Source organism: Procambarus clarkii, chromosome 61, assembly GCF_040958095.1.
Source record: "Procambarus clarkii isolate CNS0578487 chromosome 61, FALCON_Pclarkii_2.0, whole genome shotgun sequence".
Classification (NCBI taxonomy): domain Eukaryota; kingdom Metazoa; phylum Arthropoda; class Malacostraca; order Decapoda; family Cambaridae; genus Procambarus; species Procambarus clarkii.
Window position 1 is genome coordinate 22814445 of NC_091210.1, and position 13043 is coordinate 22827487.

The window sequence follows — 13043 nt, forward strand, 5'->3', positions numbered from 1 at the left end:
TATAAACTAGCATAACAGCTCCCCTTGCATCTGGTATAATCACTAACAGAACAACTGACCACTATCGGGCGTCTACGCCTTCCACGTATCGAATATGGACATAACAGCAGCAGCTAACAAGAAACTTATCTTTAGGTTTTACAGTGGAGCAGCAATAGGCAATGTCACAAATGCACTCCACAATATAAACTGGGAATCTGAATACAATAATACTCAAAATATAAATTCATTAACAAACCTCTTCCTTTCCAAAATGCTAAGCCTTTACAACACTCATTGAAGAAATCATAAGTCTCAATCATATATCTAATAGGAAATCAAAACTTTCCTATTAAGAGAGTAGATTCAAAGAAGCAAAAGGCAACATAAAAAGCACATGGAGAGCCATCTCTAACATCCTAGAAGCTAAACAACATTCTCATATCCAGATAAAAGTTTCCTAGGATACTTGTACACCTGCGACAGATTTAGAAACGGCAACTGAATTTAATGACTTCTTTTCATCGGTTGGTGCTAACCTTGCCAGAAAAAAACCTCAGACTCAAACACATGTTACCACATATCTTTCAGGCAGCGACCCAAACTCTCTCCTCTCACCAGTCAGCCGTACAGATGTTGTGTCCATCATTCACTTATTAAATCCAAAGCTGGGAACATTAGTGAAATACCATCCATGGCTATCTTGAGGTTATCTTGAGTTGATTTCGGGGCTTTAGTGTCCCCGCGGCCCAGTTATCGACCAGGCCTCCACCCCCAGGAAGCCGCTAGGTAACAAAGGCATAGGGTGAAAGAAACATCGTTTCTGCCCATCGTTTCTCGCTGGCACCCGGGATCGAACCCGGGACCACAGGGTCACGTGACCAGCGTGCTATACGCTCGGCCGACTGGCTCCCAAAACTACTGCCCCAGGTGAGGCTCGAACTCACAACCTCGGCATGGCTCAGACACTGTCGTATAAGTACCGTGCGCTAACCGATTGCGCCACTGGAGCTATGGCATACAAGAGTGTCTCCCATGTCCTTGCGCCACCCATAGCTCTGCTGTTCAACAAATCTCTAGAGTATCATACCTTCCCCTGATATGCTTAAAAAAGCAAGAGTAACGCAGTTTATAAGGAAAGCAATCCGGCAGACATAAGCAATTACAGACCAATATCAAATCTACCTATATTTTAAAAAAATATTTGAACAAATTATTTACACACCGCTCTACTCCTATCTCGTAAAAATCAACATACTAAGGCCCTGTTAGTCTAGCTTCTGCTCCCAAAAGAGAACCAATGAATCAATTATTAGTCTGCTTAACGTAATCTACTAAGCCCTTGACAAAAAATTTGCTTCCGATTGGACTCTTCATTGACCTGAGAAAGGCCGTTGATACTGTTAACCATAACTACCTCTTACTTAAACTCCATCGTTATGGAATCCGAGGCCATGCCCTGAACTATATCCGATCCTATCTTAGTGACAGACACCACTATGTACCCATCAATGAAATAATCTCTCCCACTCTACCATTAACCGTTGGGGTACCACTGCGCAGAATCCCAGGACCTCTCTTGTTTCTTTTATACGTCAATGATCTGCCTAATGTCTCTAACATTCTTACACCTATATTATTTGCTGACGATACTACCCTCATCAACTCAAACCACATCCCACACACACACACACTAAATATTGTTGTAAACAATTAACTAAAAAAGTTCACTTATGGATGTCAACCAACAAACTCACACTAAACATAGAAAAGACCTACTACATCATATTTGGAAGAAAATCAACAAATGCATTTCAGCTTCGGATAGACAATGTTAACATCATCAATAAAAATTATGGAAAATTCCTTGGCCTATATATACTTGGACAAGAGACTCTACTTCAGCACCCACATACAACACATAACCAAGAAAGTCTCAAAAACGGTTTTTATACTCTCTAAAATCAGATATTATGTCCCAAACTCTGCTCTCCTCTCACTATACTATGTGCTAATCTATTCCTATCTTACATATGGTATCTGTGCAAGGGGGCTCAACCTTTGTAAACTACCTGAAGCCCATCAACACCCAACAAAAATACAAAATCAGAACAATAACAAACTTAGCTTTCAGACAACACTCAGCCCCCCCCCCTTGTTTAAATCCCTAAACATGCTAAACATAACCACACTCCACAAATTCTCTTGTGTCAATTACATTTACAAAAACCTGTTCATAAGTGCAAACCCTGTTCTGAAACTCTTCTTGGACAGAGGTAATAGAACTCATAATTACCACAGCAGAAATAAATATATCCTTGACATCCCAGAGTCAAACCTAATCTGTGTAAACACTCTTTGCAAATAATGGGAGCAGTCTATGGAATTCACTCCCTAACGAATTGAAAAGCTGTCAAGCTTTTGCGTTATTCAAAAATATACCAAAAAGTACCCAATTTCATCTTCCTAGTTTCCTACCTAGTGCTTGAAATTCGCACTGTATCTAGGGCTACCTAATTTACCAAAATATGTACCTGTACCTTACAACTTTACCATTGTAATCGTTGCTATTATTTTATATCATGTTATACACAGTTTGCTACATTATAACTTGCAATAAACCTCAATTTATGCTTAAATGTACCTGTGGATAACTCTTATATTTATTTTAATGTACCTACTTTTTTTTCTGTCAAATTTCTTTTACAATGTATTTTGTTTTTAAACTTTCTTACGATGTAATTTTATACCTTCTAAAAATGTATTTTTATACTCTCTTACAATGTATTTTTACACTCTCTTATAATGTATTTTTATACAATGTATCTATAAACATTTTTTTTAATTTTGCTAGAAATTACCTTCTTAAAATTATGTTATATTAATGATATTCCCAAAACGCTATGCGTGCTAGTGGCTTTACAAGAGTGTCAAACTTCAAGTCTCTGTACTCTCATAAACCCAATGTAACTTGTATATAAATAAATAAATTAATTAATTAGTAAGTAAATAAACGTTAATTTCGAGGAAAATCAATGCGCTCATAAAAGAGGATGAACACTCATCAGCTGGCTTTTAAGGTACCTTTACAATTGATGAATCTGAAATTGAACTTATAATTCACCTTTACACCCAAGAAAGATATACTTTCACTAGACGTTTGATATATGGTCCTGAACTTAACCGTCAAATGAAAACAGATATGCAGTTAGGTTTTAAAGAGGATTTTAATTTATATTTTTCTGATGGGGGCACTATTCTCTTATATGACTCAGCATTAGAAAGAGTACTGTTACCCTCTATACTTATTTACAGATTTAGATTTCGCGAAGGGCGAATCATATCTTCCCTTAGAGTTCACTTTAAAGACAGAATGGCAAGAGTGCTTGGTTTTGAATACGGTAAAAAAATATACTCGTTATCAATCTCGACTAGTAAATATTGAGAATGTATCAAAACTAATTGCTTCGTATCCACCAGACACGGATGGGGTGGGGGGGATTTGCGATTACTTTCTTGTGTACTGCATTCTCATTGAGCCCCAAATCTTTGTCAGACAATCTGTCAATATATTTGATGGTTTCAGCTTTGAAGATTCTTACGCCAGAGGAGCTCAGTCTCTTATATATAAATCTCTCGGTACCAACATTTTAGATAAAATCAGTATTATGATCACTGACCAATTCGGTCGGTTGGTTAATTTTGAGGATGGACGCTTAGTCGTAGCCATTTTGAACATACGTCCCAGACCATAATAAATAAATTCGCACTTGTCATAAGTTAGTTATTAAATTGGCAACCTCCACCTTGAAAATACCTTTTCATCTGCCGATTCAAAAAGAATTTCTGTACCTATTTGAAGTCCTTCCCGGGAAACGGGGAAGGGGGGGGGGGGGGGGTTGGATGACATAAGAGTATTCCAGGCACCTTACCATCATAGAGAGGGCCGAATTTCTAAGTGCACTGGCAGGGAAGGCACACGGGGCAATACCATTTCTAATGCGCAGTATTGTCCCGAGCACAATGTATTTTGGAAAAAATGTACTGGATGATTTGTCAAGTGGGAGACGAGATGTAAAGACCTCTCTTATGTCTCACGGTGTAGATGCTCTTAAGGGTGTTGCCAAGATGATAGTAACTGGAAGTAGGGCTAAAAGTAGAACGAGAATCATTAAGCTACAACAGTCTAGGAAATCTTCAAATAAAGATGCCATTTACAGAGGTGCAAATCCAAAGTCGTGTATCGGCTATAAGAATAACATATTCTCTATAAGTTAGACAGTAGTCATCTGACAGTGAGACGATCGTGTTGGGTGTAGATGGTAGTGGTGCAAGAGTTCAATCCGTCCTTTAAAAAAAAAAAGTAGTTTCTGGCTCGTATGCACACTATGGCCAAATGTGGACGTAATTTGAAATAAAATCGGCTCACGAAATTGACTTTCTGTCCCGTTTTCTGTTTGAGTCATCAGACTTACTCGGCAAGGTTAGGAGAGGAAACTTTCAATTAACATTTTTCATAACGTTTTGAAACTTTATGAGAATTTCTTGCCCATCTAACCTATCAGAGGACTCTTAACTAACTGTTGCTGAAAAAAATTCAAATTTATTTTCATTTTTTTAAATTTAATATTATGTCCACTTTCGGCCATATGGGCAAACGGTCAAAAGCGACGTTGTTTTTAATAGGACAGGTTGGAGAGTTCCTACCGAAAATTATAATTCCAGTATTATAGATCAATTCCCTAGATGTCACAGGGTGAGGCACGTGGATAGCTCAGTTGCATCGAGTCAACAAATGAATGTCCTGCCTGTTAACCTTACTCTCATTCAGCGTTTAAGGGACAATTACTTTGAATATCGCATCACAAGTGCTCAAAAGCATTTATAGACTTATCGAATATTGTTCAAGATTTTAAAGTATCTTTAATTAAAGAGGATGGGTCCATTAAACTAGCCACTGATGATAGAGTGGAATTTATGGCTTGTCAAATACAGTATTTAAAAGTGTGCTAGTCTTTTTAGGCAAATAAGTGATTGAATATAATTCTAATTTCAATTACTGTTTTTTTTTATAAAAGTAATTACATGCATGCCAAACTCAAAGATAACCACACTGGGCTGAATTTGTGTCTTTCACAGTGATTGGAAGGGAAGTGGCATCATAAAAAAATTACTGACGCTTATTTTACCAATGTGAATGAGAAAGATTTGATTAATAATTGTAAAACTAATGGGTTAGCAATGTGCTTTCCCTTAGCCCTGGATATTTCTACTCTGGATCAATATATCATAGATAATATTGATTTACGTCTAAGATTCGAACTTTCCCACAAGCTTGGATTCTAAATTCGAGCGCTGCAGATGCTTCTAAGTTTTAAGTCCATTTGGATTAAGCAAAATTATTTGTGACCCGTGTTTTTCCTTACCCAACTGCCTGTCTTGCTTTGAATAACTCTTAGGCAGCTTCAGCAGAAAGTGAAACATACAGTTACGACTAAACACTATCTAAAAACTTTGTCCTAGCAGCGAATCAGACACTTGATTGATCAGCCCTGGTCTCACATCACACCTCATAAATTATATGTGGTTTTAGTCCCAAAGGGCGCTTATGCGGGTGAATATGCTAATAATGGTTTGTATTAAGGTTATTCGACCTCGAGACACAAAAGACACCTTGCACCTTGCACCTCGAGACACCGAGACACCTTGCAAGCAGAACTTATTGCAGAAGGAGGAAAGATTCGAGGTCGAATATGTGTCTCGAGGTCGAATATGTTGTCGGACGACATATTTGACCTAGAGACACAAAAGAAGGTCACTACCAAAGACACCTTGCAAGCAGAACTTATTGCAGGAGGAAAGATTCGAGGCAACTACAGAAGCACCATACTGTCCCGTGAGCTCAAAGCGGCAGATAAGAGCCTTCGTGAAAACAAGGAGATAGTCGTCAGGAAGTTGACAAGTCGCCAATATACGTCATTCTTAAAAAAGACGAATATCTGGTGAAAATGAACCTCATTCTCTCTGACCAAACTAAATTCCAAAGGGTAACGAAGGACATTACAGCCAAATATAGAACAAAGGTAAACAGATTGATCGAAACTGTGAACGCCAAGAAATCTGGACTCCATCTGCCAATGATTATTGGGGAATACAAACCTGGGTATACATATGGAAATGTCAAGACACACAAGCCTGGAAACCCACTTCGGCCAATCATCAGCCAGATACCACACCCTGTAGAGACTGGCGAAGCTACTCAATGGCTTGCTGACTCCTTATGTACCTTGTGCTTTCAGCCTGAAGCCTCCAAAGGAATTTGTTGACTTACTGTGGGGAACACGGGCCACAGGGATAAGAGCCTCGTTGGACGTAGAATCACTGTTTACCAACGTACCAGTGGATGAAACAATCGGGGTGATAGCGGACAGAGTGTATCGTGATCCGGCTTGTACTCCTCTTGACATACCAGAAAACATTCTAAGGAAACTACTCCAAGCTTGTACTAAAGAGGCACCCTTCTTCAGCTCTGATGGGCACATGTATAAGCAAGTAGATGGGGTCGCCATGGGTTCTCCCATAGGTGTCCTGTTTGCAAACTTCTACATGGGTTCCATCGAACAGAAGGTCTTAGTTGACATGAACTTGAAACCGGCCATATACTGCAGGTATGTTGACGACATTTTTACACAGGTACCTGATGTCAGACGTCTGCAGGAGCTGAAGGAGGCATTCGAGCAGAATTCTGTGTTGAGTTTCACTTACGAGATGGAGAAGGATGGGAAGCTGCCCTTTCTAGACGTAACAGTCATGGAAAGGAGCGGAGGTTTCCACACTGCAGTCTACACTAAGGAAACAAACGTAGGAATGTGCCTCAATGCCAACAGTGACTGCCCAAACAGGTACATCAGGAGTGTTGTCAACGCTTACATCGACCGTGCTCTCAGTCACAGCTCAGGATGGAAGTAAGTTGTTGAAGAACTCTGTAGGGTAAGGCAGGTCCTAGTCAACAACGGCTTCTCCAATGGTTTCGTTGAAGACATCATAAAAAGAAAGGTGAAACACAATGCAACCTCTGAAGAGTCAACTAACACAACACCTGTACCCGCTATTAGACTATTTTAGAGGAAATTCTTTTCCACAGCTCATAAAACGGAGGAAAGGGTCCTAAAAGATATTGTTAATAGGAACGTTATTCCTACAGACAAAAATCAGAAGATACAATTGACGATTTACTATAAATAAAAAAAACGGCCAACCTACTCATGAAAAACTCTCCAAATACAAAGCAGAACGCCTGAAAGGAGACCAACGTCGTCTATGCCTTCAAATGCCCACTTGGGGACTGTAAGCCCCAAAGAACTCAGTATATAGGCAAGACAACAACATCTCTTTCCGGGCGATTAACAATGCATAAGCAACAGGGCTACATTAAGGAACATATAATCTCTTCACACAACCAGACCATCAACAGAGAAGTCTTATCAAACAACACAGAAATCATCGAGATACAGCGATATCAGGCAGCTCGACATCTGTGAGGCACTACACATCAAAAAGTCAACACCAGCATTCAACAGTCAATTAATGCACAACTGTATTGTGCACAACTGTGCACAATTAATGCACAACCCACTTCAAGACGCCGTACCAATAAAGAAACATCAAGAGGAAGTATGGGCCAATAGGCCCTTTGCAGTTACTTCAATTCTTCCCTCTCATTTATCCAATTAATACCCATTGTTCCGTGTTCTGTCTTGTGTTGGTCAAAAATTTGTTCACCTCATCCAAAACTGTTGCAACCTATCACCTCACCCAAGTGCGAGTATATAAGACAAGCTGTTTAGTGTTAGCATAAGTAAAACTCTGTTTAGTGTTTTCAGGTTACAGTTGTGTGTGTAAACTAAAGTGTTTGAAAATGTAATTAGTTATTACGAAACGTGTTCAAGCATTGCGTCAGACTAGAAATAAAAATGAATTTTGGAGAATTGATTTTGCAATTACCCTCGACAGTAAAAAGAAACATAAGAAATATTGAGAAAATTCGTGTTAGCATTATTAATCTTACTTTTCCGGTCAAATTTAAGAACATATGTTTACAAGAAAGACCGCTACCAAAATGTATGTATATATATATATATATATATATATATATATATATATATATATATATATATATATATATATATATATATATATATATATATATATATATATATATATATATATATATCTATATATATATATATATATATATATATATATATATATATATATATATATATATATATATATATATATCTATATATATATATATATATATATATATCTATATATATATATATATATATATATATATATATATATATATATATATATATATATATATATATATATATATATATATATATATATATATATATACCTGTATTCTGCTGTGGTAATTATGAGTTCTATTACCTCTGTCCAAGAAGAGTTTCAGAACAGGGTTTGCACTTATGAACAGGTTTTTGTAAATGTAATTGACACAAGAGAATTTGTGGAGTGTGGTTATGTTTAGCATGTTTAGGGATTTAAACAAGGGGGGGGGGCTGAGTGTTGTCTGAAAGCTAAGTTTGTTATTGTTCTGATTTTGTATTTTTGTTGGGTGTTGATGGGCTTCAGGTAGTTTACAAAGGTTGAGCCCCCTTGCACAGATACCATATGTAAGATAGGAATAGATTAGCACATAGTATAGTGAGAGGAGAGCAGAGTTTGGGACATAATATCTGATTTTAGAGAGTATAAAAACCGTTTTTGAGACTTTCTTGGTTATGTGTTGTATGTGGGTGCTGAAGTAGAGTCTCTTGTCCAAGTATATATAGGCCAAGGAATTTTCCATAATTTTTATTGATGATGTTAACATTGTCTATCCGAAGCTGAAATGCATTTGTTGATTTTCTTCCAAATATGATGTAGTAGGTCTTTTCTATGTTTAGTGTGAGTTTGTTGGTTGACATCCATAAGTGAACTTTTTTAGTTAATTGTTTACAACAATATTTAGTGTGTGTGTGTGTGGGATGTGGTTTGAGTTGATGAGGGTAGTATCGTCAGCAAATAATATAGGTGTAAGAATGTTAGAGACATTAGGCAGATCATTGACGTATAAAAGAAACAAGAGAGGTCCTGGGATTCTGCGCAGTGGTACCCCAACGGTTAATGGTAGAGTGGGAGAGATTATTTCATTGATGGGTACATAGTGGTGTCTGTCACTAAGATAGGATCGGATATAGTTCAGGGCATGGCCTCGGATTCCATAACGATGGAGTTTAAGTAAGAGGTAGTTATGGTTAACAGTATCAACGGCCTTTCTCAGGTCAATGAAGAGTCCAATCGGAAGCAAATTTTTTGTCAAGGGCTTAGTAGATTACGTTAAGCAGACTAATAATTGATTCATTGGTTCTCTTTTGGGAGCAGAAGCTAGACTAACAGGGCCTTAGTATGTTGATTTTTACGAGATAGGAGTAGAGCGGTGTGTAAATAATTTGTTCAAATATTTTTTTAAAATATAGGTAGATTTGATATTGGTCTGTAATTGCTTATGTCTGCCGGATTGCTTTCCTTATAAACTGCGTTACTCTTGCTTTTTTAAGCATATCAGGGGAAGGTATGATACTCTAGAGATTTGTTGAACAGCAGAGCTATGGGTGGCGCAAGGACATGGGAGACACTCTTGTATGCCATAGCTCCAGTGGCGCAATCGGTTAGCGCACGGTACTTATACGACAGTGTCTGAGCCATGCCGGGGTTGTGAGTTCGAGCCTCACCTGGGGCAGTAGTTTTGGGAGCCAGTCGGCCGAGCGTATAGCACGCTGGTCACGTGACCCTGTGGTCCCGGGTTCGATCCCGGGTGCCAGCGAGAAACGATGGGCAGAAACGATGTTTCTTTCACCCTATGCCTTTGTTACCTAGCGGCTTCCTGGGGGTGGAGGCCTGGTCGATAACTGGGCCGCGGGGACACTAAAGCCCCGAAATCAACTCAAGATAACCTCAAGATAGCCATGGATGGTATTTCACTAATGTTCCCAGCTTTGGATTTAATAAGTGAATGATGGACACAACATCTGTACGGCTGACTGGTGAGAGGAGAGAGTTTGGGTCGCTGCCTGAAAGATATGTCGTAACATGTGTTTGAGTCTGAGGTTTTTTTCTGGCAAGGTTAGCACCAACCGATGAAAAGAAGTCATTAAATTCAGTTGCCGTTTCTAAATCTGTCGCAGGTGTACAAGTATCCTAGGAAACTTTTATCTGGATATGAGAATGTTGTTTAGCTTCTAGGATGTTAGAGATGGCTCTCCATGTGCTTTTTATGTTGCCTTTTGCTTCTTTGAATCTACTCTCTTAATAGGAAAGTTTTGATTTCCTATTAGATATATGATTGAGACTTATGATTTCTTCAATGAGTGTTGTAAAGGCTTAGCATTTTGGAAAGGAAGAGGTTTGTTAATGAATTTATATTTTGAGTATTATTGTATTCAGATTCCCAGTTTATATTGTGGAGTGCATTTGTGACATTGCCTATTGCTGCTCCACTGTAAAACCTAAAGATAAGTTTCTTGTTAGCTGCTGCTGTTATGTCCATATTCGATACGTGGAAGGCGTAGACGCCCGATAGTGGTCAGTTGTTCTGTTAGTGATTATACCAGATGCAAGGGGAGCTGTTATGCTAGTTTATACATGATCCATGGTAGTAGCGGATGTTTGAGTGATTCGGGTGGGCCTGATGATTGTGGGGATTAGCATACAAGAGTTAATGATGTTTAGGAAATAGTCGATTTGTGGCTATTTTTGCTGACCTAGGTCAATATTTAAGTCTTCTCCTAGAATGATATGATTTTTGTTGAGATTGTTGTTTTTCGATAAGATTCAATAGGTTATCTGCGAATGATGCTATGTTAGTATTGGTAAATCTATAGATAGCTCCAATAGTCAAGGAAGATTTAAGGGATTTAATCGAGAACTGAGGACACGTATATTTACAGTAGTCGTTGTTACGAATCCGTTATTCCCAGATGTAAGAATAACGAACTTATAACTTTCTACTAAAAGTAGAAGCAGAACTTCAGAGGAATAAAGATGTTAGGCGTTGCCTTACTGTAGTATCTTATCTTAAGAACATAAGGACAGAGGTAACTGCAGAAGTCCCATGGGGCCTTACGAGGCAGCTCCTATTTATAACCACCCAATCCATGGGGAAAAGATCGGTCAATAAAAACTGAGACAAGTCAGATAACGGATAATGACGAACAGATGAGTAGTATTTTTTTTAATATTTTATCTTTGCATTTACTGAAGAAGAACTTAACCTTATGCCTTTAGCCAAACACGTCTATGTGGGTGGGGACGAGAACTGGTTGTCTAGTTTAACAGTTACCAGGGATGATGACATTAAACAAATAGAGAAACTCAAACCAAACAAATCCACAGGGGCCAGAAAAAGTGTTTGCTAGGGTGCTTAAAGAAAGCAAAGTGGAGCTTTGCGATTCATTGTCTACCATATTTAATAAATCATTAGAGTCAGGCAGAGTGTCAGAGTCGTGGAAGGTTGCCAATGTGGTACTAATTTTTAAGAAAAGAGATATATCACGTGCTTCAAATTATTGCCCAATTAGCCTAGCGTCTATTGTGAAAAAGGAATTTGAATCGATAATTGCAAATAACATTCATCTTCATCTTTAAAAACATAAATTAATAAATGATTCACAACATGGCTTTACAAATGACCGTTCATGTTTAAAAATTTGCTATAATTTTATTGCAGCACAGCTGAGGCAGTTGATAGTGGTAGGATTTATGATGTGTGTACCTCGACTTCAGCAAACCTTTTAATACAGTTCCACATGAAAGACATATTAAAAAGATAGAAGCTCATGGTATTGGGGGTGTAATATTAAGTTGGATTAGGTCATGGTTATACCAAAGGAAACAGAGTTAGTATAAATGGGGCTAAGTCACGGTTATCTTGAGGTTATCTTGAGATGATTTCAGGGTTTTAGTGTCCCCGCGGCCCGGTCCTCGACCAGGCCTCCACCCCCAGGAAGCAGCCCGTGACAGCTGACTAACACTCAGGTACCTATTTTACTGCTAGGTAACAAGTGCATAGGGTAAAAGAAACTTTGCCCATTGTTTCTCTCCGGCGCCCAGGATCGAACCCGCGACCACAGGATCACAAGTCCAGTGTGCTGTCCGCTCGGCTGACCGGCTCCCATTTGTCACACTGGGAAAATGTTGTAAGTGGAGTGCCTCAAGGCTCTGTCCTGTGACCTCTGTTATTTTTAATATATATAAATGATTTAGATTCAGGTTTGAGTAGCAACATTTGCAAATTTGCCGATGATAAAAAAAATCGGTAGGGAAATAACCATGGAAGAAGACTCACTATCACTTCAAGGCGATCTAAGTATTGGTGTTAATTGCCGGCTGGAAAAATATGGCAAAATAAATGCGATATCTTTCAAAGATAACTGAGAATACTTCTATGGAAGAAATGAAATGTATGCTCGGGATGGGGTGCATCTATCGAGGGCTGGGGTTAATGCTGTTGCGAATTCGTTGGAACCACAGTTGGAGGTTTTTGTTTGCATTTGGGTTTAAACTGTTAGGAGATAGTAGTATGGGAATTGACATGGAGAAAAGAGGTAATAGAAGTATGTGTTTGTGGGGGAAACAATTTGGCAAGATGATCAGGGAAAGAGAAGGGCCTCAAAATAACAATACACTTAGGGTATATAATACTAACAGTAAAAGTCTAAGAAACAAAATAAACGATTTAAATGCTTTCGTCTGCACAGAAAAAAATATATATTATTGCACTTACCGAAACATGCACGAATGTAGAAAATTGAGAACTATTAGTTGAATATCAAATATATGGATTTAAACTTTTTCACGCAGATAGATGTATTAGATGAGGAGGGGAGTGGCCATATATGTTAGAGAAAGTTTGATATATATTATATATACATATGGTAATAGATCTGAGAAATATTACATATATATAATATATATATATATATAATACATAT

General features: G+C 38.2%; 2 non-coding genes across 2 annotated transcripts; one reads left to right on the forward strand and one right to left on the reverse strand.

Annotated features, from left to right (window-relative positions):
- Positions 1–901: 901 nt before the first annotated feature.
- Positions 902–991, reverse strand: TRNAI-UAU (transfer RNA isoleucine (anticodon UAU)). The gene is given in 2 exon segments: positions 902–937; positions 954–991. It is a non-coding gene; the product is annotated as a tRNA-Ile (tRNA).
- An 8712-nt stretch (positions 992–9703) lies between these two features.
- Positions 9704–9793, forward strand: TRNAI-UAU (transfer RNA isoleucine (anticodon UAU)). The gene is given in 2 exon segments: positions 9704–9741; positions 9758–9793. It is a non-coding gene; the product is annotated as a tRNA-Ile (tRNA).
- Positions 9794–13043: the final 3250 nt, after the last annotated feature.